This window comes from Talpa europaea, assembly GCF_964194135.1.
Source record: "Talpa europaea genome assembly, chromosome: 4".
Classification (NCBI taxonomy): domain Eukaryota; kingdom Metazoa; phylum Chordata; class Mammalia; order Eulipotyphla; family Talpidae; genus Talpa; species Talpa europaea.
Genome location: NC_140070.1, coordinates 121,241,963 through 121,267,860, shown reverse-complemented (window position 1 = coordinate 121,267,860; position 25,898 = coordinate 121,241,963).

Sequence of the window (25,898 nt, the reverse complement as noted above, 5' to 3'; positions counted from 1 at the left end):
ATGAATAAAAACAAGAATTGAAATTTAGTCAAGTTACTTACTGTAGTGGCAGGAATGGGCACAGTGCAGGTTCTCTACGATCCGAGCGGATGGAGTAAAAGGAGGAGTCCTGGAGCTCTCAGAGGCTTTTCAGGCTTTTACTGGGATTTACCAGGTACACGGCAGGCAGGTGGGGGTGCTGGGGGGTCGGGAGGCTGGCAGGCCTCCCAGCCCCCAGCAAGTATTCACACTTTCTGGGCTCTCCCAGTGTTCTCTGGTGGTCTCTGCTTCTCTTTCTTGTGGTTCTGCTCTCTGCTGGCGTCCCAGTGATGCTGCCCTTATAAGTTCAGTCTCTCAGCCCAGGTGTACCCACTTACGCATGCCCACACCCCATTCCAGGTGTCCACCATCAGGCATGCATTCAGGACTGCAAGGATCCCTCATCAATCCTAATGCAGGAGGGCAGAAAAGCCTGATACTTTTTACCTTACCCTACACTTACCAAGGCCACACATCTAATTAGTAACTGAGTTGACCTGAATCCACATTTGTAGGACACAGAAGCCCAATGTTTTGCACTATACCTTAGTCACTTGTTAATGACAAGCTGTGATTAACATGCATGCTACTTAAGGCACAATAATATTTTTTTAAATTTATATTTGATATGAATAAGAGGAAAACTCCACTCTCTAAATATTAAGAAATCCTTTGACTTGCCCAAATAAAATCATTGTTGGAAGTAATCATAGCACATAGATATTTTACAGCTATTAAAAGGAATTCCTAGAGCTTATCTCAGTGTTTGAAAATGATTATAATTTTCAAGTTTTCAATTAAGAATTCAAATAATTCTCTGTGAAATCATCTGAAACTCTGTACTTGACTCTAGTCCCTGAGTTAAATACTTGTGTATGTCTATAGCTTCATCCCTGTGTTAGTTAAGACAGAAATAAACTCTCCATGTGAGCTGCTTCTTAACTCTAGATCCAGGAAGGAGATGAGACTGTAAAATAAGCTGCTTGAGTTGGAGAAAAATCTCCTCTACACTTAAGCTCTTCATCAAAACTTATTCTGACACTGCATTATTAAATAAACTATTAGGTATGAACAGACTCAGAAAAAATAAAGAAGCTTAATTTCCAACTCAAGCTCAAAGATGCTCACTCAGCTGGAAAACAGTCAGATTGGTAGGACAATGCTTTAAAGCAAATCTCCATCTGCTCTGCTTTTGAAAGGTTAACAAATTAATCACATGGAAGTATCAACAAACAGGAAGTACAGAATTATTTACCAAAAAAAAATAAAAACATACAAAAAACCCACCCAATTTCAACACAAATTACAAAGCAAAAGGAACAGGGGATATAGTAAACAAAAATGCTATACCCTAAGATACCTTTTTTCTTTTTTTTTAATATTAATATTTTTATTTTTTTTACAACATTGTTCATTTTTAACCAATATTTGCTTCCCCCACCCCTCAGGTGTAGTTCCCATAGAGTTTCCTTCACCCATGCACTCGTGCACCATCACCTCAGTCCCCTGTGCTCCTCCCTCCTCCCTCTCACCCTCTCCCTCCTCCTCCTCTGCAGTATGTCTCTGATTTATAATTGTCCATTTTTTGTTTTGTTGTGTTTTGTACTGTTATCATTTTTTTACACTTATATCAAACTGAAAAGTTTCTGCACAGCAAAAGAGACATTAACCAAAATAGAGAGACACCCCACTGATTGGGAAAAAAATCTTTGCACTCCAATCAACTGATAAGGGACTGATCACAAAGATATACAAAAAACTCATACCAACTCAACAAAAACAAAATAAATAATCCAGTCAAAAAATGGGCAGAAGAACTTAAAAGACATTTCTTCAAAGATACCTTTTTATGTATAAAGGAACTTTCTAGAAACTTTAGAGCTTTAAAGAATGCATAAGGAGAGATGCAGCAGTCATTCATGCTGCTTGCTCAATATTTTCAGTTCTTGTGCATGTGGTGGGACTGTGTATTCACTTTTTTGTGGTCAAGAGGAGCCATGTCACTAAGTTGGGCCAGTGAATTCTGCTCAGAGATGATATGCATTATTTAACTGACAAAGCCAGACCTTCTGAAGCTCACATTTCCTTTAGCACAGGACTGGTCATATTTGCAATGTTAGCAGATTCGTTTCTCTGAGATCCGGGTGACTACAATAAGCAAGACCCCACTGCCAACCCAACACTTCATGGAAAGTGGCAAGAAAAAAATTTATATTTTAAGCAATTGGGATTTTGGTATTTGCTGCAGCATAAATGACTTCATCCTAAGTTATAAAACAGGATCAAACAATAATGAAAACAACTGAAATCATTGTTTATTAAAGTTGTTATTAAAAATACAATGTAAAAAATCCAATAAACACAAGAGAGTAGACTAAAATGCAAGACAAATGGCAAATTGAAGATGAGTTCTGGAAATATAATTTTGAAAAAAATTAGAAAGCTGGTAAAGATAAAAATGTAGTAAAATAACAGAAATTCAACTTAGAGAACCTCCTCAGTATAAAAATGAAGAATTTTACCAAGAAAAGAGACTCCAAAAATGTCAAGAAAAGTATATTAAACATAAAAAGCAACAATATAGCTGACTAGGGTTACACATTAACTACCTCCTTGCCACCTCCCCAAAAAAGTTGGAAAAATATAAATCCAAGATTGGGTAAAGAATACAACTTAAAAAACAGGAATGGGGCCTCCCCAGTGGCACCGGTGGTTGAGCACTGCACTGTGAAGCTGTCCACAGTCTCTGCAGCGCGGGCTGGATCCCTGCCAGCCGGCGAGAATCCTACATGGCATGGTAGACCTGTCCTGTCTCGCCAGCTGCTCCCCTCAGCAGTGTATTTCAGTCAATCTGCCTGTTCTGTTCCCCACTCTGTCTCTGGTGAATCCTCTCACCCCCGGCATATCTGGCCTGGACCCCAGCTTTTGTATGCGTAAATAAATAAATCTTTAAATAAATAAATGTGAAATTTACCAGGACGTGATTTTCTTCTTCATTTCCTTTGCCAGTTTCTGTAGTATCTATAAAAGCATGAGCTGTGATAAAAATTAAAGTCAGATAACAGAAATGTCAACTGACAAAAGAAAAAGGAATATCAATTTTTTTGATATCAGTTCAATTTTTTTTGTGTGTTTATTTTATATCACTTTACTGAAGTGTAAATGGTGTCATTCTTATTCCAGGTATGAGAATAGTTTTTCCAAATCGTTTTTACACTTAAAATACATTATTAGTATTAATGTATCTCACTGCACCTTCACCCCCTCCACATCCTAGTCTGGCTACACTGAGTGTTTGGTATTTCCTTGTATCAAAAGAATCCTGGTGAGTGAAACCAGGTAGGAAGAATCCTTCACCAAAGTTTCCAGGCTAGGAAGGCATATTTCTTTCAGGTGTATTGCACAAATACATTCTTACTGACTACCTCCTACAGTCAACTTCAAGGACTCAGTATTAAGTATGACCTCTTCCCCCTGTGAATATGGAAAGTTCATTTTAGATTACACTCTGTCATTTTCTGTGATTTTAATGAATTATGAAAGTCTGTTCTTATAAGAATCCTCCACCCACATCTTCCCCTGGCTCCCCACACTCTGCATTTCCCATTGCCTCTGGGTCTCAAGTTTCATTCATTTGAAAACTATTCTTGGAAAGATCTCCCCTCCTCCAGCTGTTAATCTGTCATTAATGGACCATAAGTCATTCAGATATACAGCACTATTATGCAATCTCAACAGAGTGGAAAAAATCATTTGCTTTACTGTCAATGTAAAAACTTTTATCTTCTTTGACAGTTTTATTCAGAAAACCTCAGCTTTATTTTAATTTGATTCTAATGATGGTTTTCAGAAAATGATTTGGGTAAGTAAAAGTTTAGTGCAATGACAGCTGTCATGATGTCTGTAGTGGCTTCTTTTAAGGAGTATTTATTGAAAAGATGCATTTCAAATACAGTGCATCATTTTTGGCACAGTGGATGGAAGTTAATTATTCAGAGCTAGTTATGTAGTAGCATTTACTCAGTCAGGAAGTTAAATGAGGGAAGTCCATTTGTTTTATCTCTTCTTTCTTTCCTAGCCAGAATGTCCTTAAGCAAAACTTACATCCATAGATATTCCCACAGCTTTGAATTTAAGGCAATTGTTGTTGATTGTCCTTACAAGATAAAATGATCATCCTATTTTTGATGCTTAAAAATAATGACCAGAAATATACCCAGGATGCAGGGGGTTAATGAATGAGTGACTATTTGCTCTTTATTTTTTTTTTTTGAACTGAGTTTTCTCCTTTTTGTACTTCTTTTACTTGTTATATTGAAAACAAGGAGATATATATATATATATATATATATATATACATAAAAATGTGAGGTTACTCTGTTTTGGCAGTACATTAACTAAATTAAACATAGTATGATTCTATCTAAACTTTTGAACTTTCTTCATTGGGTTAATATTAATCACATCTGACTTTATAGGTCTATAATGAATTTATATTTGGTGGGTAAAGAGTAAAACACAGACACCAAAGCCTATATTCTGAAAAGAATTCTACTTGGAAATATTTATATCAGCTTTTCACAAAGCAATATAATCAGCTGAAGTAAACATTAGCCCAAATAATGGACTATCTAATAGCAATTCATTGGGTTATAATTTTTCTGCAGACATCGAGTTTCGTGGAAATAGGGCAGTGATAGCTGAGAAAGCAAAGCCATGATATCTGCATGTTTTCAGTCTTAAGAGATCTGAGGATTCTGAAAAATTCATCACTGGTTTGAGGCTAGATTAATGACACTTCAAATGATTTTAAGACTGCTTTGTGGTTTCACAAAAACAGCTAGTTAACAGTTGAGGGGTGAACATTTAATATAAAATCCTAGATTGATCTTTTCTCTCAAGCTTATTTTATTTCAGAATTGCAATAATATAAAACAGGTAAAAAGTAAAAAGCAAACCAAAGAGGAATTGTTCTTTTGTTTGCTGATCTCTATAAAGGCGGGTGGTTTACACCTGCCCTGGAACTGCTGAAGGGAAACCCTGGTAGAGTTGGGTGTTCTAACATCACAGAGATTTGTTACAAATAGTTATTTGCAAAGTTGCCTCCTCTCAGTGGACGTTCACATATTCCTATAAAAGATGACTCTACATATTATTTGCTGTATTTTGTGACTTTGCTATTGTGACTTTTTATGACTTTGCAGAAATTAAGTAAAATGAGAGAAATTTTATTTCTCTTTTTTTCCAGATTGTGTCTTTATGCTAAATTTCTTAGCATTCACTGAGGAAAAGACAGGTTAGTGAGAGGATTATGTTGCGATTTCATCCTAATTATTTTAAGCAAAAAGTTCAAACAATGAAGCTTTTCTAAATAAAATGTTTCTAATCTAAAGATCTAAAGGCCCTGAGAGTTTATAATCTCTGCCTGCATAATTTAGGCAGCTTCCAGAAAGTTAAACATAGGCTTTCTAGACAATATCAGCTTTCATCCTTTCTTATAAGACCTTGTTGAATTGCTCCATTCATTGAAACAAAAACGAAAAGATTTAGCAAATATTAAAAAACATTAATTTCACTATAGTTTAGAAAAGACAATTATTAGTTCATAGAAGGGTGTGTATTGGACCACCACCTAAATCTTGTAGATATATATTTCATTAATTAACACAAGTAGAAGTTTGTTTGACAGTCATCTAAGGGGGGGGGGTTAAATATTGCATCAGAGTATTTCTGGAAAAGAGGTACTTCGGTGTCTGCTGTGATTTTTATGATTTTTTTTGTCTGTTTAGCTTGATTTTGGGTACTTTGTCATCATTCCGGTTATTTTCCTCTGTAGAAGGTTTGGGCTCCACGTCCATCCTCTGGACCTCATTAGCAGACCTCAGCTGCTGCAAGAGGGCCTGGAGACTCACTCCTCCTAAGCAGGCGTAGCCACGTTAGCCAGCTGTGGTCCACCCAGACATCACGACACATTAATTCTCAACTGAGTATTTCCAGGGCCAGAGTCAGCAGACTTATGAAAAAAGAAATACTTGTTATCCATCCAGTAATGCACATTCCATATAAACATACCCAGCAATCTCAAGCAATCACATTGTTTTGATTCATTCTAGGGATACTTGTAAATGTGAGGTAGGGGTCCTGAGTGCCTGTTTAAATACTTGCAGATTTTTCAGTCCCATTTGTTTTTGTGATTTTTCAGAATTGTTTTCAATTAGTTTTGGAGAGTGAAAATCTGGTTTGGAATTTATGCAAATTTGAAGGGACTACTCAGCTGTTCACTGTCAGTACATATATTGTTTAAAACCACAAAATAAAATTGCTTGTTGGAAGAAACACCTTTAAATAAACAGATTATTTTTGATATATAAATAGAACTGCTTGGGATAATCAGTTTGTGGTAATGCAGTGTTCCCATTCTAATCTTAATAATTTTCTGCTATGCTTTGAAGGATATTATCTTTCTCTTTCCATAGACCAGCATGAAGAAATATAATAAGAATCATTACCACTTAACAGGCATTGTATATGCATAATTTAATTCTAATAATAAGTATATTGTACTGCTTTTTATCCCTCTTTCACAGGTCAAGAAACTGAGTCTCAAAAATGATTTGATGGACGTCAGCCTGGTTCTATAGCTTGGGCTCCTAGACATCCATTCTATGATGTTTGAATTTTTTTTTTTAAAGATTTATTTATTTATACAAGCACTGGGTACAGTCAGAAGCGTGGGAGGGTGAGAGAATTCACCAGAGCCAGAGTGGGGAACAGAACAGGCAGACTGACAAAATACACTGCAGAGGGGAGCAGCGGGCGTGGCAGGAGAGATCTGTCGGGGCATGTGGGACCCTTGCCGGTGTAGAGGCTGCGGGCAGATTTGCAGCCCAATGCTCAACTGCTGCACCACCAGGGCAGGCCCCTATGATGTTTGAATTAGAAAAAAAAATAGCCTAATTGACAAGCCACTCCTCTTCCTCCTTAAGCACCCACCACTAAAATACCTACATTCTCCACCATAGTCTAATGGGTCCCCTGCGCACTTTGCTCCCCACCTCACCCCTCCCCATCTGGTAACCTCAATCCAACAGTTAGATTTCCAGATTTTGTTTTGCTTTGATTTTGTCTATTCCTTTGTTTTGTTTCTCTGTATTCCACATTTGAGTAAAATCATTCAGCATTTGCTTTTCTCCTGACTTATTTTGCTTAGCATAACCTATTCCAGTTCCATCCGTGTTGTTGCAAGGATCAAGATTTTGTCTTTTTTATGACTGAGAATTATTCCATTGTGTATTTATACTGCATGCTCTTAGTCCACTCATCTGTTGTTGGGCATGTAGGTTATTTCCATAACTTGACTATTGCAAACTGTGGTTCAATGAACAGAGAAGTGCATCAACTAGTGAGTGAATATGTGTTGAAACAAACGAAACTACCTTCTTCCTTTCTACTATTTCTCTAGTACAGACTTCCTTAAAAAATAATTTTCTATTTTTTACAAAGCACCATTAATATCTCAGATTGTTAGTTTGGAAATTAGTTTCTTTCCTTACCAAGATTAGATGTAAACCTAAGTCCCCTACAGTCTCATACATTACTGTCAAACTTTTTTTCTATCTAATGTGATGTAATCCCATGTCTTGGTATTCCTTAAAATGCTGACAAAATCCCTTTGTTTATGGTATTTGGAATGGAATGTTCTTCCCTTTCTGATCCAGTATCAGTCTCTTTTCTCATCACTTCAAGGTATTTTGCCAAGTAGCTGGGGGAGAAATTGCTGATGTTATTAGTCAGAGTTTAGAGCAATGTTGGAGTCAGTTATTATGAATGTGGTTACTGTGTCTTAAAGATTAGCAATTATAAGAAGTATTCCCTTTATGCATACCTTTCAAATGTAATAATTAGACTTGACTAGGGCATGGATTTTGTGTATGTGTGTTTATTTATTTTTTCCTTGCCACCATCCGTTATGTTCCTTTTTCCCTTTCTCTCTCCTTCCCTCTTAACCCAGAGTCCTCATGGTATTTATTGATGTACACTGATTTTTTTAATTATTTTTCATTATTTAGTTATCACTATATAAATGTCCAGTATTATTTTTATTGTTCTGACTCACTTTACGACACATAATTATTTTTGTATTGGTAGGATTCATATTCTTAGATAGATGCCAGAAATTGGGATTGCTGGGTTATACAATATTTTCATTTTTAGGTTTCAATAATAATAATAAATGTGTGTGTGCCTAAGAGCAAACTTTCAAAATATTGAAGTAAATATTAATAGAAAATAAAGAAGTAAAAATTAATTAAAGATTAATCTGCAAATATAGTAGGAGATTTCAAAATTCCTCTCTCAGCAAATAATAGGACTAATCAAGAGAGAATAAGTACAAGTTGATAAAATCACAAACACATACCACTTGGAAAACTTTAGTGACCAACATGATCAAACTGACACATATATAGAGTGCTGCCTCTGACAACATGGGACTACTAATTCCTTGCAAATTCACACACAACATTCACCAAAATAGGACATGTCCTTGTATATTTAAGAAGTCTCCATTCTAAAGATGGAAGTTATACTAATTATGCTTTCTTCATGGATTTAATGTAGAAATCAATAAAAGTTGACATATAGCAATGCCTCAAATATTTGAAAATTAAAAATCCAGTTCTAAGACACTCACTGGTAAATGAAGAAATTGCCAAGAAAATACATAATATTCTAAGATAAATGATAGCACAAAAAATTGTGATTTGTGGGAAGTAGCTGAAATAGTGCTTAGAGGAAAATTATGGCTCTATATGCTTATATTGGAAAAGAAGCAAGATTTAAAATCAGGTATCTGAACTACCAACATAAGAAAACAAATAAATAAATAAAGACAAACTCATATTAAATTAGAATAATGAAAGTAATCATGAGAAGAGCAGAAATTAATGAAAAGGATGAATAGAGAAAATCACCAAAATAAAATCTCATTCTTTCAAAATATTATTAAAATTGATAAATTTCCTGCCTATATTATTTTTTTAAGATTTATTCATTTATGCATACAAGACTTGGGGTACAGGCCAGAGGTGTGGAGGGTGAGAGGATTCACCAGAGACACAGTGGGGAACGGAACAGGCATATGTATTGAAATACTCTGCTGAGGGGAGCAGAGTACAAGTCAGGAGAGGTCTGCTGTGCCATGTGGGTTGCTCCCTGGCAGGCCAGGGGATCACACTCATGCTGCAGAGGCTGTGGACAGCTTCATGGGTTGCCTCTTAACCCCTTGTGCCACCAGAGAGGCCCATTTTCCTGTCTATATTAACCAAGGGAAAAAAGAACTCACAAATTACTAAAATAAGGGATCAAAGTGAGAGTGATAATATAGGTATGATAAGTATTAAAAGGATAAAAAAAATAAGAGCAATTTGAGCCAATAAGTTTAATAAAATAAATAGATTCCTTGGGGGGAAATACCAAATTTATTAAGGAAAAAGTAGAAAATTTCAATGGCACAATTTCTATTGATAAAATATAACAAGTAATTAAAAACATTTCCCAAAAGTAATTCTAGGCCCACATTGCTTCATTTGTGATTTCTGTAGAAAAGTTAAGAAATAATACATAACTTATATGGACTCATTCACCAAAAAAGGAAGCACTTTACAATACATTTAATAAAGTAAGCATTACCCAATATCTTACAGAGATAGACATTACAATTGAATACATGTGCACACTAGTGAAGTAGCCTATTCATGCACACTAACAACATATCCCCCCACTACTGAGTACCATAAGATATCTGCTTTATCCGCTTCTCTTATGCTTTGTAATTTAAGTTGTAGTTCAAGAAATAAACCTTGAAAAAAAATAAAGTCATGGAGATTAGAATAGTTAAAACTGTTTTATTCTTAGACAATATGATGGTCTATGTAGATGGTCAGGTCTGAGTCTGAGCAATCCACAAGGCAACTATTTAGGTAAATTTAGCAAAATTATAGGATGTGAGATCATTTGAATTATGTATGACAGCACTGAATGAATGGAAATTGATCAACAGTCTATGTCATTGACATTTGCATTAGAAAAAATGAAATACTTAAGAGATAAACTTCACATTAAAGTAAATAAATGCAAAGCTTGTACACCAAAAACCATAAAACACTATTGAGGGTGATTAAGGAAGACAAATAAATGGAGACATAGATCACACTTACATGATTTAGAAAATTCAGAACTGTTAAGATGTCAATTATTCCCAAATTGAACTATTGTTTCAATACAATTCTAATAAAAATTCCCTCCATATTTCTAAAAGTGGAAAATAATAAGTTACTTTTAACATTTATGTGGAAATGCGAACAGTTTTAAAAATGTTTAAGCAACAAACAAGTTTGAGTACTTGCAAATGATTTGAATACTTAGAAAACTATCTTATTCAAGATAGTATGACTGACATAAAATTAGGTAGACCAGTGGAGGGGTTAGAGAGTCCAGAAATAAACTCATGCTTTCATGGTAAAACTTTAACTTAGACTCCAATCCAATAGGGAACATAGTGTCTTCTCAACAAATGGTCCTGGGACAATAGGATCATTATATGAACCCTTGTCTCATTTCTTACCACATGTATAAAAATTAACTTGCAATAGACCTCATGACTAAAAATATGAACTAAAACCATAAAGCTTCTAATTAAATAAAATATTCAATACCTGAGATAGAAAAATACTTCTTCAACATGGCATAAAAAGCAGCAACCATAAAAGAACAATTGCTAAAAAGTACATTATCAAAATTAAACACTTTGCTCCTTAAAAGACACTTTCAGTAAGTGTACAGGTAAGCTACTTCTGCGAAGAAAATATTCTCAATGCATACATCTGACAAAGAATTCACTCCAGAATATACCAAAAAAACAAACAAACAAACAAACCGCCAAAACAATCCTCCTTTAATTCAGTAAAAATAGACAACAAATTCTACCCAAACATAAGCAAAATATTTCTGATCACCATCAGGAGAGGATGGTGCATATATTGACTGGAATGGACATTTGGATTTTTCTGGGATGTTAAAAGTATCTTGATCAAGATGTGGCTTATATTGGTGTATCCTTTGTCAGAACTCACATGGTAAAGTTATGATCTGTTCTTTTCTCCTTATAAATTATACCTCAATAGAAAAAAATGTTAGTTAAATTTCCACATTTGCTACAAAACTAATTTGCAATGATTTCCTCTTATGTAACATGGAAGTTAATATCATAACTAAAACCATTTATTTAATAAAAATACAGCTCATTGAAAACAATCATCATTGCAACAATGTGTACTTACATCTAGAAAACCTATTTGCTGTAGGATGTATGAAAAGCAAAAGTGTCAACTGAGCTCAGATTATGGTAAATGTTGTTGTGCTATGGCAAATGGAAATGCTCCCTTCTCATTTAAAAAGCAAGAAATAAATGTCCATACAATTTTTCATTTGTTAAGGCAATAATAAGGTAGCATATTAAGAGGATGAAACATGATTGTTCAAGCAGCAGGATAGATGCAAAAGAACCATGAACTAAAGTCAGGAGGTCTGAACTGTTTTCTTGGCACTGCCACTTTGTGAATGTGCACTGAACCCTGGAGAAATCCCCAGTGTTTCTGACTTTCCCGTCCCTCATTTACAAAATGAGGTGATTGAATTGAATGACCTCTAAGGTACCTCCTCCCTCTAACATTCTATGATCTATGATCTATTCTTGAACTAAGACCATAGGTGTCCTATGTTTTGACATTTTAATATGTCATGACGCTTATGCTTATCTTCATTCAATATATTACTATTCAAAGTTCAAATTCAAGAAGCTATTTTAAGAATAGCAGAAATATAAATTAATTTTAGTTGATATTTATGATCTTGTTAGCACATTATTTGGTACTAAGGTCACATAAAGAACTAATCATTCTCACTCTGATTCCAGAGGCATAGTATATATTGCAGTAACATAAATCATATTAATATGGATGTTAAATTAATTTCAAAAAGACAAATTACATGTTTTGCTAGTATTTACATATTGGATGTTGTGAATTTATTTCTTATTTATGGTAATAACATTAATTACAATGAATTTGCTTTATATTCATGTAGATGTCACACACTTCTAGAATTTAGCATTTATCATATTTGAATAAATGGCCACTAGCCTTTTACTTTCCTATTTCAGATGTAGTTACTCAAAATGAATAGTCACAAAATTAACAAGCTATGAAACCAGGGGAAAAAAACAATCTGGTAGTTACATTTTATTGATTTTGTCACAATATCAAAATATATTTCTTACCTCTGGCATTTATTTAGTAGTTTCATGTAATGAAATATTTATTAGCAGCAATGGCCTTACTGGAAATTACTTTGATCTGGGTTCTGTATTGAAGAAGCAGGTTTAAGAGGACTGAATATTCAGTGAAGCCAACATTCCCATTAACATTAGTCTGGCTCCACATTTATGCCTCTTCACCTCTCCAAAATTTGATGAAAGATAAAGTGATATAATGCTCAGGATAAAAATCAAAGAATCAAGATGCCAGAAAATTCATTCAAATCTCAGTTTTACCACTTAAAATAGACTTTATTTTAGGAAAGTTTCTCAGCCTCTCTAGGTCTGAAATATGTAGATAACATTCATATGTGATCCTGTTTGCGAATATACCTGGAACCTTCTAGGTGATCAATAAATATTAATTGAACATGGATTTATACCCTGTGCCTTCACTCTAACTTCTACCTTCTGTTTTCTTAATCTGTTTACTTTACCATTGCTTTATTAGATGGAAAACCCTTCCTCTATACCTCCCTACCGGTTCTCATTAATTCCCTATCCAGACCACTCTTACAGACCCCTACTCTTGTCAGCAAGTCTCCTAGCTCCTTAATAGTAAGTTCACTGACTCCTTGATTGGGAACCACCATCCTATCTCCCTGAATCACTTCTGCTGCATACCTGGACTGACACTCTGAATGTCAGTCTTCCTTCCTTAATGACACTGAAATCCTCAACTACTGCTCAGGAATATTTGTCCTTTCCAGTACTCACTACCACATACTGAAACATTGGATTCACTTTCTTATTGGCATCCTCCATTTTCTTGTAGTCCATCATTTGAACTGCCATTTAACCCATTTCTAGTCATGCCTGATATCACTTCCTGGCTCAAAGATATTTATTAAGTTCTATAGGTAACATGACAATTCTAATCTTTTAGAAAATATTTATTTATTTATACATAGATGAACTGGGTGTGGACCACAGTTGGCGGGATCTGGGGGGGGGGGGAGAGGATTCTCCAGAGACAGAGTCAGGGGCAGAACAGGTGGATTGACTGCAATATGCTGTGGAGAGGAGCAACAGGTGAAACAGGAGAGGTCTGGTACACCATGTGTGGGTTAACTCCCTGGCCGGGGATTGAACTCAAGCTGCAGTGATGATAGCTTGATAGAGTTGAGACAACCACTATACCCCAGGGAGGCCCAGCAATTCTAAATTTATTACAAGAACTTTAAAGGTGTCCATCAATTGATCCAAATGTTCCTTTCTAATCTTAATCTTTGTATCTATTTTAGTCAACTGAAGTGTGGTTTGCATGCCCTCTTTCTTCTGTCTTCATACTCCACTAAGATTTCTTTTCCTCTTAATGGTGCCCATTTGTCACATACTCAAGTTCCATCCTTTACTGACACTTTCTTGGGTCATTGCAGGAAGTTATCTGTCCACAATGTGTGGTTCTGCCCCTTTTATGGCCCTCAAAAGTTTCCACATGCACCTTTCCATTGAGATACTTGTATTATCTCCCATGTGTCCTTTGATTTCACAACCCAGATGTGACTCAGCTGTCCCTGCCTAAAAACACAACACCAGAGTTTGTGGAAAACACTTTCTTCAATAAATGAAAGAAGAGAATTCTGCTTTATTAAAATGAAACACTTTTTCCATAAACCTAGCTAAAAGGATATTTGCTGCAGAAAACAGAAATTTATTATATCTATAAAAGTATCCAAGTGGAACTAAATTTGGCAAAAGAGTGAATTTATTATGAAGGTATAAGGACATTTCAAGTACTTAAAGGCTGTGAATTATCAGGACTCAGAGAAGGAGCGACACTGCTGGAAGTCTGGGAAGTAATTTCTCTCCATCTCTCATTTATGGTTCTTTCTTAATGTCTAACATTGTTTGATCTATTTCTCTGAATTTTTTTGTGTGTCTTTTTCAGCCCATATTACAGATCTTGGCTACAACAACTTTTGAAATTTCAATTCAATTAAAGAATATACTGAAACTGAAAACTCTCAGTTATAATTCCACATTCCTAAGGAAGGACCTGGCATGGAACGGGTGGCCGTCTTTCATCCAGTTATCTTGACCAGAGAGCAGAGTCACATTATCTGATTTTTCCGAAGGAACTATCCTTCCTCAAAATGCAGGTTTGTAATATAACTAAAGCTATCTGTTATTCCCTGTGATTATGTGTGTGTTTGGGAAGAAATAGCTCCTTCAAAAAAAAAAAAAAAAGGGAAGTAGCTCCTTCAGAGAAGTGTGTGGGCCACACAGGCAACTAAGTAGCTGCTGCGTCAGTGGCTACACTTCTAAAGCAGTCTTCATTCTATCGCAATTTATAAGGCAATTTCTATAGTTTTGCATGGCTGTTAGTTTTTCAAAAATATTTTCTGATGTGCTGTCCCTTTGCATTTTGTTGCAGATGCGTTAATTCAATCACTGGGGCTATTCCTATTGAAAGGTTCAAGCTGGAGTTCTAACTTTTGATGAAAACTTATAAAATCATTTTGACTGCTGGAGGCAGTTTATCTTTGAAATTGGCAAAAGATCACTTTTGTCACAGAACCAGTTCTTGAAATAGGACCTTATCTTGAAGAAAACATCATGCAGCAAAGTGTAAAGAATTATTATTCTCCCACAGGCTAGACAACAACTGACCTCCAACATAGGATTTCATGAATTTGAAAAGGAAGATAAATCAATCTTTTCTGAATAAAAGTTATTTTGGCTATTCGATATCCATTGGGTAGGTGGCCATTTTCAGGCATGATTGGAAATTGCTTTTTACCCTGAAATCTGTATTTTCCCATTCTCTGGTCAGCAGGATATCAAGTGAGGTGAAGTGATCCAAGGACACATGTGTCAGAGGAAGGAAGCAGATCCAGAGCTTCTTACCTGAGATAGAAGTGAGGTGAGATGCTAATAACAGGCCCCCAAAATTGCTTTCTGTTGCTGGTAGAAGACAAAGAAAGGAGAATAAAACTGGAATAGAATCAGAAGAAAGATGAGAGTATAGGTGGGGATCAAATACTGACAATGGTGTGAATTGTGAATGAAGCAAGTTAGATAGTGAGGAGATCATAGAATGAATGGTAATGGAGCAAGCTAACTGGTGATCTATATAAAATTCAGTTATTGACAATTTAATAAAATTAAATACCCAAATTTCTGTTTAATCCTTTCTATCAGTTAGACATGTACTAAGTTGAAATTTCCAAACAGCTGATTTATCTCCATAATCAAAAATTCTAATGTTGACCAACCATGACTGATGACAGTTCAGTGATGATATCTGAGAACCAACATCTTTCTCTTTTTCCTCTCAGCCACCCTCAGAACAATGGTAATTTAACTCAGAATGGTCACCTTGTGGTTGCAAAATCGCTGGTGTACTTTCAGAACCTTCTCTGCATTCCAAGGAGAGAGAGAAAGAGAGAGAGAGATAGAGAGAAAGAGAGAGTATGTGAGAGAGAGAAGAGAGATTCTGAAAGGCTGAATCTGTGTCTGCCCTAAATAGAAGAAAAGCATAAAATTTGAGGAGGCAAGTAGTGATACTTATCTTCTCATTCCCATGATCAGTGACATCCAAATTTTTTTAAAATCAAGGTGAACTGAAATAAGGTTAGTGTATAACTGGGACTAGGGTCTAATCTTGTCTGAGTTTCAGGCCCTAGTTTCTACTAAATTCTTTCAAAGGAAGGCAGGGCTATTGCACTGTTGATGGTTCATGCACTGTCTGCGTGCCCTTACAACTTGACAGTATGCACTTTCGTCTTGAAGGAGGAAGAGCAGACAGGAACACAGATGTTCAGGACAGAAATAACCTGCATGTGTGCCTAACATGCACACAGCCAGTCAATGAAGGGGCAGGAAGCTGTGGTGCTGGGGGAGGTTGATCTAGGTGTATGGTACTAAGTGCTCTGTATTTTCTTTCCCAATAATGGAGAACTTGTGAGGGGTTCTAAGTAGTGTAATGTATGAGAATTAGAGGAATCTTGAAATGGAAGGTGAGACGGTGATAAGACCACACAATTTTTCTTTGCATCTATGAACTAGCTCCGAACATTCAAGTTCAGAATAAAAACATCGAATGTAAAATGCCTTTATCTTTAAAGTTGCCACATTAAACTTCACATAAAGTCACAATTCATGTATCAGCTGTTTTTGAATTATGGCAGAGTACTTTTTCTTTATATCCTTTATATCCTCATCTGAATTTAAATTGTTGTTCTTCATATTTAAAGGAAGAAGCACAGGTTTGACACTCATTAATGTCAAACATAAAGTAATTCAGAATGGTCCACCATAAGTTTGGATATACAAAAGCTTTATCCCCGAGTCTAGTAGAGTGGGAACCCTAATATGAAGTTATCATATTAAGAGATTTCTTACTTTCTTTTCCACACAAGAGGACAAACTGCAGTCTACTGGGGACAAAATTACTTCCTTTGTTTGAAATAGCCCAAACAGCAGGTGCTGACAAGACAAAGACACACTGCCTTTTCCTCAAAGGAAGCAAAGTTTCAGATCTGCATACCAAGCCAAAGTCCATAAAAAAGACTGAATGAGGGCTTTCATCAATTTAGGTTCCTTTACTTTTTTTTTAAAGATTTATTTGTTTATGCGTACAAGAGCTGGGGTGTAGGCCAGAGATGTGGGGGCGGGGTGAGAGGATCCACCAGAGACAGAGTGGGGAACAGAACAGGCAGATTGACTGAAAAACATTGCTGAGGGGAGCAGTGAGCAAGACAGGAGAGGTCTGCTGTGCCATGTGTGTTTCTCCCTGGCTGTCAGGGGATTGAACTTGTGCTGCAGAGTCTACAGATTGCTTCATAGTGAGGAGGTTGCAGATTGCATCATAGCGTAGTGCTTAACCCTTTGTACCACCAGGGAGGCCCAATTTAGGTTCCTTTTCTAAAGAGAGAAGTTTAGTGTGTTACTGTTACAGGAATTTGACTTTAAGAACAGAGTACACAAAAAATTGTTTAGTTTATTTTAATTAATGTTGATGCTTGACAAGATGCTTAATTGGGAGCTGTGACAGTTAATCTGGAAAAATATTGTGCAGGAAATGAAAGGAATTAGCTCAATTCAACAGATTTACATCTGTAATCTGCCATTTTATAGTCCAAACTATTTTAACTCAGGAACTCAAACATTTTCTGGGACTGTGGGTTTTATCAATGAAATGGAATAATAATTTTGTCTCCATTCAATAACTTTTTTGTTTATTTCAAGGAAGATTTGATTTAATCTTTGAAGTTGCCCAAAGTGTGAGCAAACACAATTTCCTAGTTAACGTGATCTAGAAAGTAGGATAGATTCCTCTGGATTTTTGAGTATGTAGTCAGCGAAATTTATAACTTCAATAATTAAAAACCCTTCAAATTCCAGGACCTCCCTGGTGGAACAAGGGGTTAAGACTCAACCTATGAAGCTGTCTGCAGCCACTGCAGCACCAGTTCGATCCCCAGCCAGAGAGATATACACATGACTGAGCAGACCTCTCCTGACTCGCCCACTGCTCCCTCAGCAGTGTATCTCAGTAGATCCACCTGTTCTGCTCCCCACTCTATCTCTGGTGAATCCACTCACCACCCGCACCTCTGGCCTATACCCCAGTTCTTGTGTGCATAAATAAATCTTTAATAAAAAAAAATCTTCAAATTCCAAACAACATAGTTTGTGTTGTGTGACCTGGACAATGGTGCTGAAAGCAAGCTGGTTTCATGTAAAATAAACTAAAAATAGCTTTAATGCCTTTTGTGGCAAATTTAATCTCTTGGGACAATTAATTACCAATTAACACCTTAATTTTGATTTACTGACAACCAGATAAATGGAATAACCAAAACTTGGGAAGGTGAGAAACCACAAACCAAAATGGTTACGAGGCAAATGAGTGAATATGAAATAGGCTTCTGTTCCCACCTTTAGAGTCTAAGATATGAGTGTTTGCTTTTAATTTTCTCAGCTCCAAAGTGGCAATGACATTTCTCAACTATTGTTCTGTATCTTGAAACCTTTCAACATTATGCTTTTCTCACAAAGATGGAAGTTCTCAATGGCTCCTGGAAATTTCTGTGAAATTTGTCTAAGCTACAGGAAGCCAATGCAAAAATAAGATGTTACCTGAATTGGTCGCTGCCTTCATCTCTGTTTGCTCTAGCAATATTTCTCCTAAAAGAGAACTAACATGCAAAATGATGAAACCTCAATCTCTCAAGGGGAAAACGAAGAAAAGATATTTTAAATTGTCCTTTTAAGTGTAGTAACATTGCAATAAAGCAAGAGAACACATTTTTTTTTTTTTTTTGCTGATTTCTTTAAAACCCAGGAGAGTCCTTTTCAAAGCAACATGGCAATATGAACTGACTCCCAAAGTATTCCTTACCTTTCTTCTAGTGAGGCCTTCTAAAGGAAATCATTCTAACAGGACCCACAGATTTGTGTGAAGAAATTTGCTATTGTCAGAGGGACAGCTTCACTGCCTCCTCAGGCACATCCCTCATGGGCTGCTGAGCAGGGAGGAGTCTCAGCCAGGTTTGTGTCCAGCCTCTCAAGCAGGGAAGAGTGGCACAACATGGTTTGTGGCCAAGACCCTGCAGGACACTCTGAGTCCTCCTGCTCCCCTCCCTTTACCCCTAAGACAGGCAGTCTGAGCTCCTGGACTCAGAGGACAGGGTGTTTCTGGGCCCCACAGGTGATACTCTGCGCCTGACACCTGGCACGGTCCTCCAGTTGGCACCTCCACAACCAGTTGTCCCTGCTGTCCTCTGCAATGGCACCGTTGTCTGCTTTGTCTTGCAGCCACTATGTCTGGTAGTGACCCTTAGTCCTGGACTCTACCCTGTGGTCCTGGATTCCTCCTGATGCCCTGAGGGGCTGCTAGGAACTAAGGGCCCCAGCCCAGTCACCATGATAACCTTAAGGCAGGAGCAGCAGCAGCCTCTCCCTCTTCTCTTCCTTACGTGTGCAACTCAGTGCTCCTCTTTGGAGGGCTGCCAGGCCATGTCAACTCATGTGTGTGGTGCCGGTCTGGGCTTTCCTGAAACCTGAGCCACAGGCCTTGCAGGCCCTGCTCCATGGGGCCATGTCCTGCTTGCTTAGCTTAGCAGACCTGTGGCCATCTTACCATAGCAAGCTCCCATTTGGACTCTGGTCTCTTCACCACAGACATTATCTGAGGTAGGACAGGCTCCAAGCAGCCACCACCATTCTCTGCTGGCTCTCAGCTCTCCCTTTTCTATTCTTTATGCAAATAAGTCCTGTTATTGTTGTTTCTCTCTGTGTCCTGCTTTTTCATAAGTTCACAGGAAGATCCACCAACTGGGTCACTTCTCCTTCCTCCCATTGCCTCATATTTACTACAGGGTTACGAAGCATGGAAACTGGCTAGAAGATGCTTTGGAAATAACAAATGTCTAAATGTTTGATGTCATATTTCCTAGACTGAGAGTTATGGTTCTTCCATTGGATAAAATTATTTAAACAGGTTTCTATACCAGTAAATATACTTGCTAACCATCCTTCTATTGTGCGGATCCTGCTTTTTGAGTATCACAGGGCTAAGAAAACATGGGTGTGTGTATGTGTGTGTGTGTGTGTGTGTGTGTGTGAGAGAGAGAGAGAGAGAGAGAGAGAGAGAGAAGGAAGAAGGAAAACTGTTGATGGTATATATAATCATATCAAGTGCTAGCAAAATATTATATATGGGGTGGTAATGGGTCAATAGTGAGATGTGTTTATTTGTGGTTGTAAAAAAAAATCTTCTAATTTCCAGATAATCCAGGAAAACAGCAGTGCAGTTGAGTAAGACACTTCTTCATCTGTATGAGGTGACTGCAGAGGAGACATGGCACAGTTCTATGACCTTGACTCTCTGTTTATCATCTCACCTTACTATGCTACTGAATGGAGACTTGCTAAGGCCACAGGGCCAGAAGCCAGACCCAGGGAGCGTGGTTGCACCTGTTTATTGGCAAACATCATTTTTGCATTCACTTAAAAATAGATAAATCAACAGGCAACTACAAACCTGAGACATTCTGCAGGTGGGGGAGGAGGGAGTGAATGGGGTGCGAAGAGGACAAGGGACTATGGTGATGGTGCATGGGTGAATGGGTGGTGGGAATTTCACAGGGACTATACCCTAGATGATAAAGCATGCATTGTATAAAAATGAAGAATGATGTAAAAATATATATAAAATAAATAATAAATAAAAAAATAGATGAGTAAAAAATGAGTTAAAGATGAGCAGAAAGAAAACATGATATTTATGTGATAATAATGCAAATGTAATGAGAAAAACATTGTTATGAAGAATCAGACAGAAAAGCAGGTCTCTGAAACAGAATGACTAAAAGACTCAAAAGAAAGCTTTCTGAGAATTCACACTAGAATGAGCAAATGTGGTAAATAGAATGGGGTGAGACAGTTAGGAGAAGAAATCAGATTGAGGGGATAAGGGCAAAAGAAGTTGCAGAACAGATAAACTGAGAATAAAAATAACAATAAAGGTAAAGGGCAAATGGGTAAATTAAGAAATACTGGCACCACAATTTTGGTAAAAGGAAAATTTCTGCATAGAAAAAGTTACATAGTTTGCATAACAGAAAATAAATGATGTGAACATTATAACTTGCAGGTTCTCTGAAAGTAATAACAAAAAGAATGGAATAATAATAGGATTTTAAAGAAACAGAAAATATATAATGTACAAACATTCTTTATGTTCTCCAAGTGTAAGTAAGCCACATAAAATAAGACAACTGCCGTGGCCTCCCTGGTGGTGCAGGGGTTAAAGACAGCACTATCAAGCTATAGCCAGCCACTGCAACAGGAGTTCAATCCCTGGCCTGGGAGCTAACCCACATGGCACAGCAGACCTCTCTTTCCTCGCCAACTGCTCCCCACAGCAATGTATTTCAGTGGATCTGCCTGTTGTACTTCCCACGCTCTCTGGTGAATCCTCTCACCCTCTGCATCTCTGGCTTACAACCCAGTTCTTGTATGCATAAATAAATAAATCTTTTTTAAAAAAGACAACTGCCAAGAAGAAAAATGTAAAAAAAGAGTAAGTTTGACAACTATAATTAATGGCTGGTATATTTTATGTGTATATATGCACTGTATATGTGTATATGTATATATTTGTATACAGACATACACACACAAATATATAGAGACAGAGAAAATGAAAAATAAATATTTGATTCATTTAGACACTTTTTTGCATAATTAAGTTAAATATAATTTTTACACTATAACTAACACTGCTCTAAAATATATAGGAAGTGGGCCTCCCTGGTGATGCAAGGGGTTAAGATGCAACCTATGAAGCTATCTGCAGCAATTGCAACATGAGTTTGATCCTCAGCCAGGGACCTACCCACATGGTGCAACACACCTTTCCTGACTTGCCTGCTGATCCCCTCAGCAGTGTATTTCAGTCCATCTGCCTACTCTGCTCCCCACTCTGTCTCTGGTGAATTCTCTCATCCTCCACTCCTCCGGCCTGTACCCCAGTTCTTGTATGCATAAATAAATAAATCTTAAAAAAGAATATATAGGAAGCTTACCAAGAGTCAATTTTAAGAATTCTCATCACAAAGGGGGGGTGTATTTTTTAATCCTTTTTCTTCTTTTTTTGTCATTGAATCTATATGTGATGATGGCTATTAGCTGACCCTATTGTGTAATCATTCATTTCACAATTTATGTAAATCAAACCATTTTGCATATCTTAAATCAATACAGTGACATATCAATTATTTTTGTTTCAATGAAATTGGAACAAAAGACAAAGTTCTACAGAAAATGCAGAGACAAATACCACTACCACAATACTTAAAACACCTCAACTAGACCAGATATTTTCCTTTGCTATTAGAGATTAAGTACTATTCTTGAGAAACTATTCTGAAAAGTCAGAATACTTCACGGATAGTGGTTATAAGTCAAGTATTATTTTTTTAAAATGTTCTTTAGCAATTTGTGTTAAACTGACTTTGTGGTAAAGATTACAGAAAAAAAATCATCAGATAAATACATAACAACTAAGAAAAACTAACTCACCTGATATTTTTGAAACAATTACAAGTAATAAATGAATAAATTTTAATTACTCATCTTCAGAGTAATCAAAGACATTGTTTCATTATGAAATCTAAAAATAAGCCATTCATAAAGAAGGGTTTTGGTAAAAGTTAGAGGTGGTACCAAATGAATTAATAATAGGATATTGTGTTATTTTAAATATAAACCCTCTTTTATTGGCCATTTCTTTTTTATTATAACTCATGCTAATGTGAGGTTATGACATTCAATTCTTATAATCTCTTTATGGCTATAAAATATTGAACGCAAACTAAGTTTTAATTTTTGTTGACTATTTAAAGGCATAAAAATATTTATGATGATGTTAAGGAAAGAACCCCAAAACAAGTGTCTAGATAACAAATTACAGGTGTGCTTGTAAACACACACATACACATGGAAGGGTAGCCCTAAAATGTTGCTACTTATTGAACATTGTATTGGGGGTTATTTTTGTTATATTTGTCTTTTTATTATTTTCAAATTTTCTTTTATAACTATGTATTTCTATCAGAAAAATGAATTATCAAACTGATAAGAGTTGAGTTGTTTAAAATGTAGTTTTTCCAGAATATTATCTATTCAGGAAATAAAAGATTTCTACTCTTTGTTACAATATCATGTAAAAATAGCTAGGGAGATATTTTCTAATTTTGAAGATATTGTTGGAATGAACATATGTTAAGCATGTTAGATATAAGTTATGTAGTTCACACCATCATCATTAAAGATTTTTGCTTAAATTAACCTTAAAAGAATTATGGAAAACTATTTACCCAGTCATATATTTTAAATTAACTTAAATGTTTTATTGTAACTAGTTGGAAGCAAGAAATATAATGTCCAATATTTGGGAATAGTTGACATTTGAAAACAAAATGTTACATCCCTTTACAAATTGCATTCAATAGACTACTTAGAATGAGATAAATAGAATCTAAATGCCATAGTAACAATAGCTTTTTAACAGAAGGAATCTTTCAAGGACAGAAATTTTTCTATAATTCTTCCTTCTCCTTGAACTTATATTTCTATTCTACTTGCCCCATATAATTTTATTCCGATTACATAGTCTCTAAAATTTTTACCAAGTTAATATAAATATTGATGTAGAAATATTTCACCTTGTCTCTTAATATAGGGCATCAATACTAAAATTGTTGTTATTTCTAGATTGATTAATTTCAAAATTATTGAATACAACTTATCCCACGAGGTCCATATAGTAAAAATCTTGGTGAAAAATTAACATTAGAATAATTATTAGATGTATATTTTAATAAATGATACACATTGCATATTTTAGTTAAATATTACTTGCTGTTATTAATGAATGTTCAATGGAATAAGACTGCTTTGGGCTTTAATTCTGTCCCTGTATTGCATTTTTATAAATGCAAATACCAAAAAACCTGGCATTTCAGTAAGTAGATGAATAAGTAGATGGGATGAAAAGGAATTTTATTATGCAATGCTATTCAATTATTTGTACTTTTATGAATTATATGTTAAGGAAGCACAAAGGGCTCAATCATTAAGATCACATTTAATGATCTATAAGAGGAAATTAATTTATGACCTCCTTCAATTTTGTTGGAAATTAAATGTGGAAACCACCTCACTCATAAAGACATGTTACCCAATCAGTGGGGTTATTCATTTTCCTCATCTATGGAAAGTTAACCAAATACATGTTATAGATTTATAACTTCTTATTAATTGTATTACTCTTTCAGTTAGAGGTAACTTATTTAACCTAACCTACAAAAACATTTGGAGAGAATCATACGTTGATAATATCAATATCTTTGTGGATATGTACATATGTATATATACAATTTTGAAATAAAATTATACAACTACAATTTTGATATAGAGCATTTTTATCAACCCTATGAAATTGCCAGGATCTACTTTACAATCAATCCAGTCCACTCCCTAAAAACCTTGTTCCTAGAACCACTGATCTGTTTTGTAGTTCTAAATGTAGCCTTTCCCCAAAAGCTTACATAAGTGGAAAAATAGTTTTAGTCTTCCATGCCTGATTTCTTACACTTAAAAACAAAAATCCTTTGAAAATCACGTTTTTTTAATACTATGGATATATCACAGTGTGTTTATTCACCAGTTGATGTATATTTGAGTTGTTTCTATTTAGAAGTCCAGACAAAGTGTCAATGAACATTTGAGCAGGATTTTTCATTTCTTTTGTGTAAATACCTGTTATATGGTAAACATCTGTGGGATTTTGAATGGGATTGCATTAAAATCTGTAGATCAATTTGGTCGAAATTAACAATTTTGAGGGATATATTTTCTTTTTCTGATTTAAGAATCAGGATAATACTAGTTTCATAGAATGAATTGGGAAGTATTCCTTCCTCTTTAATTTTCTGAAATTGTAATGTTTTTTTCTTTAATGCCAGATAGAAGTCTGCTATGAACCTATCGGACCTGGAATTTTCTTTGTTGGAAGTATTTAATAGAAATTCAGTTACTTTAAATAATAGAGAGCTATTTACTTCTTTCTCAGTAAACTTGGATAGTTTGTGCCCTTTCAAGGAATTTGTTCATTTAATCTGTTTTCATTTTAGCTCTGCCATTACTGTGCATAAGATTGTTAACAATGTGTTCCTATTATCTTTTTAGTGTCTGCAGAATCTGTAATATTACCTTTTCATTACTGTTATTATCTTTATAATTTTCCTTCTGTTCTCTTAGGATTTAATATGTTCTTATTTTTCTAGTTTCATTTGTTTTCTTTAGGGACTTAGATCTTCAGTTTGAGCAATTTATTCTTTTCTAACAAACATATAATAAATTTTAATAACTTTATGAGATGCAACAAAATGTAATAAATTTCCCTTTAAGTACTGCATTCAATTTGATATAATAAGTTTTAATTTTCATTCATTCCCAAATATTTTTGAAATTACCCTGTGGTTTCTTCTTCAACTCATGGATTTTTAATAAATGTGTGGTTTAATTTCCAAATATTTGGGAATTTTCAAAAGAATTTATCCATTTACTTCTACTTTAATTTCATTGTGGTCAGGAAAGATACTTTGTATGATTTTAATCTTTTAATATTTCAGCAATTGGGAGAGGAGTTTTGCAATCTTTCATTTTCAATTTGTTTAGTTCTTTCAGTTCTGTCAGTTGACCATTTTACCATTATGAAATATTTTTCTTTTTTTCCTAGTTAATATTCTTTGTCCTGAAATCTACTTAATATGATATTAATATAGCTACCCCAGTTTCTTTTGAGTAATGTTTTCATAAGATTCTATTTCCATGTTTTACTTTAAAATATATTATCTTTATATATAAGTGAGTGTTCTAAGTGACGTTAAAAAGCTTGGGTCTTGCTTTTTTATTCAAACTGACAATGTCTATTTTTAATTCAGAATAACTAGACTATTTGTAGTATAATTCTTGATATAACTGGGTA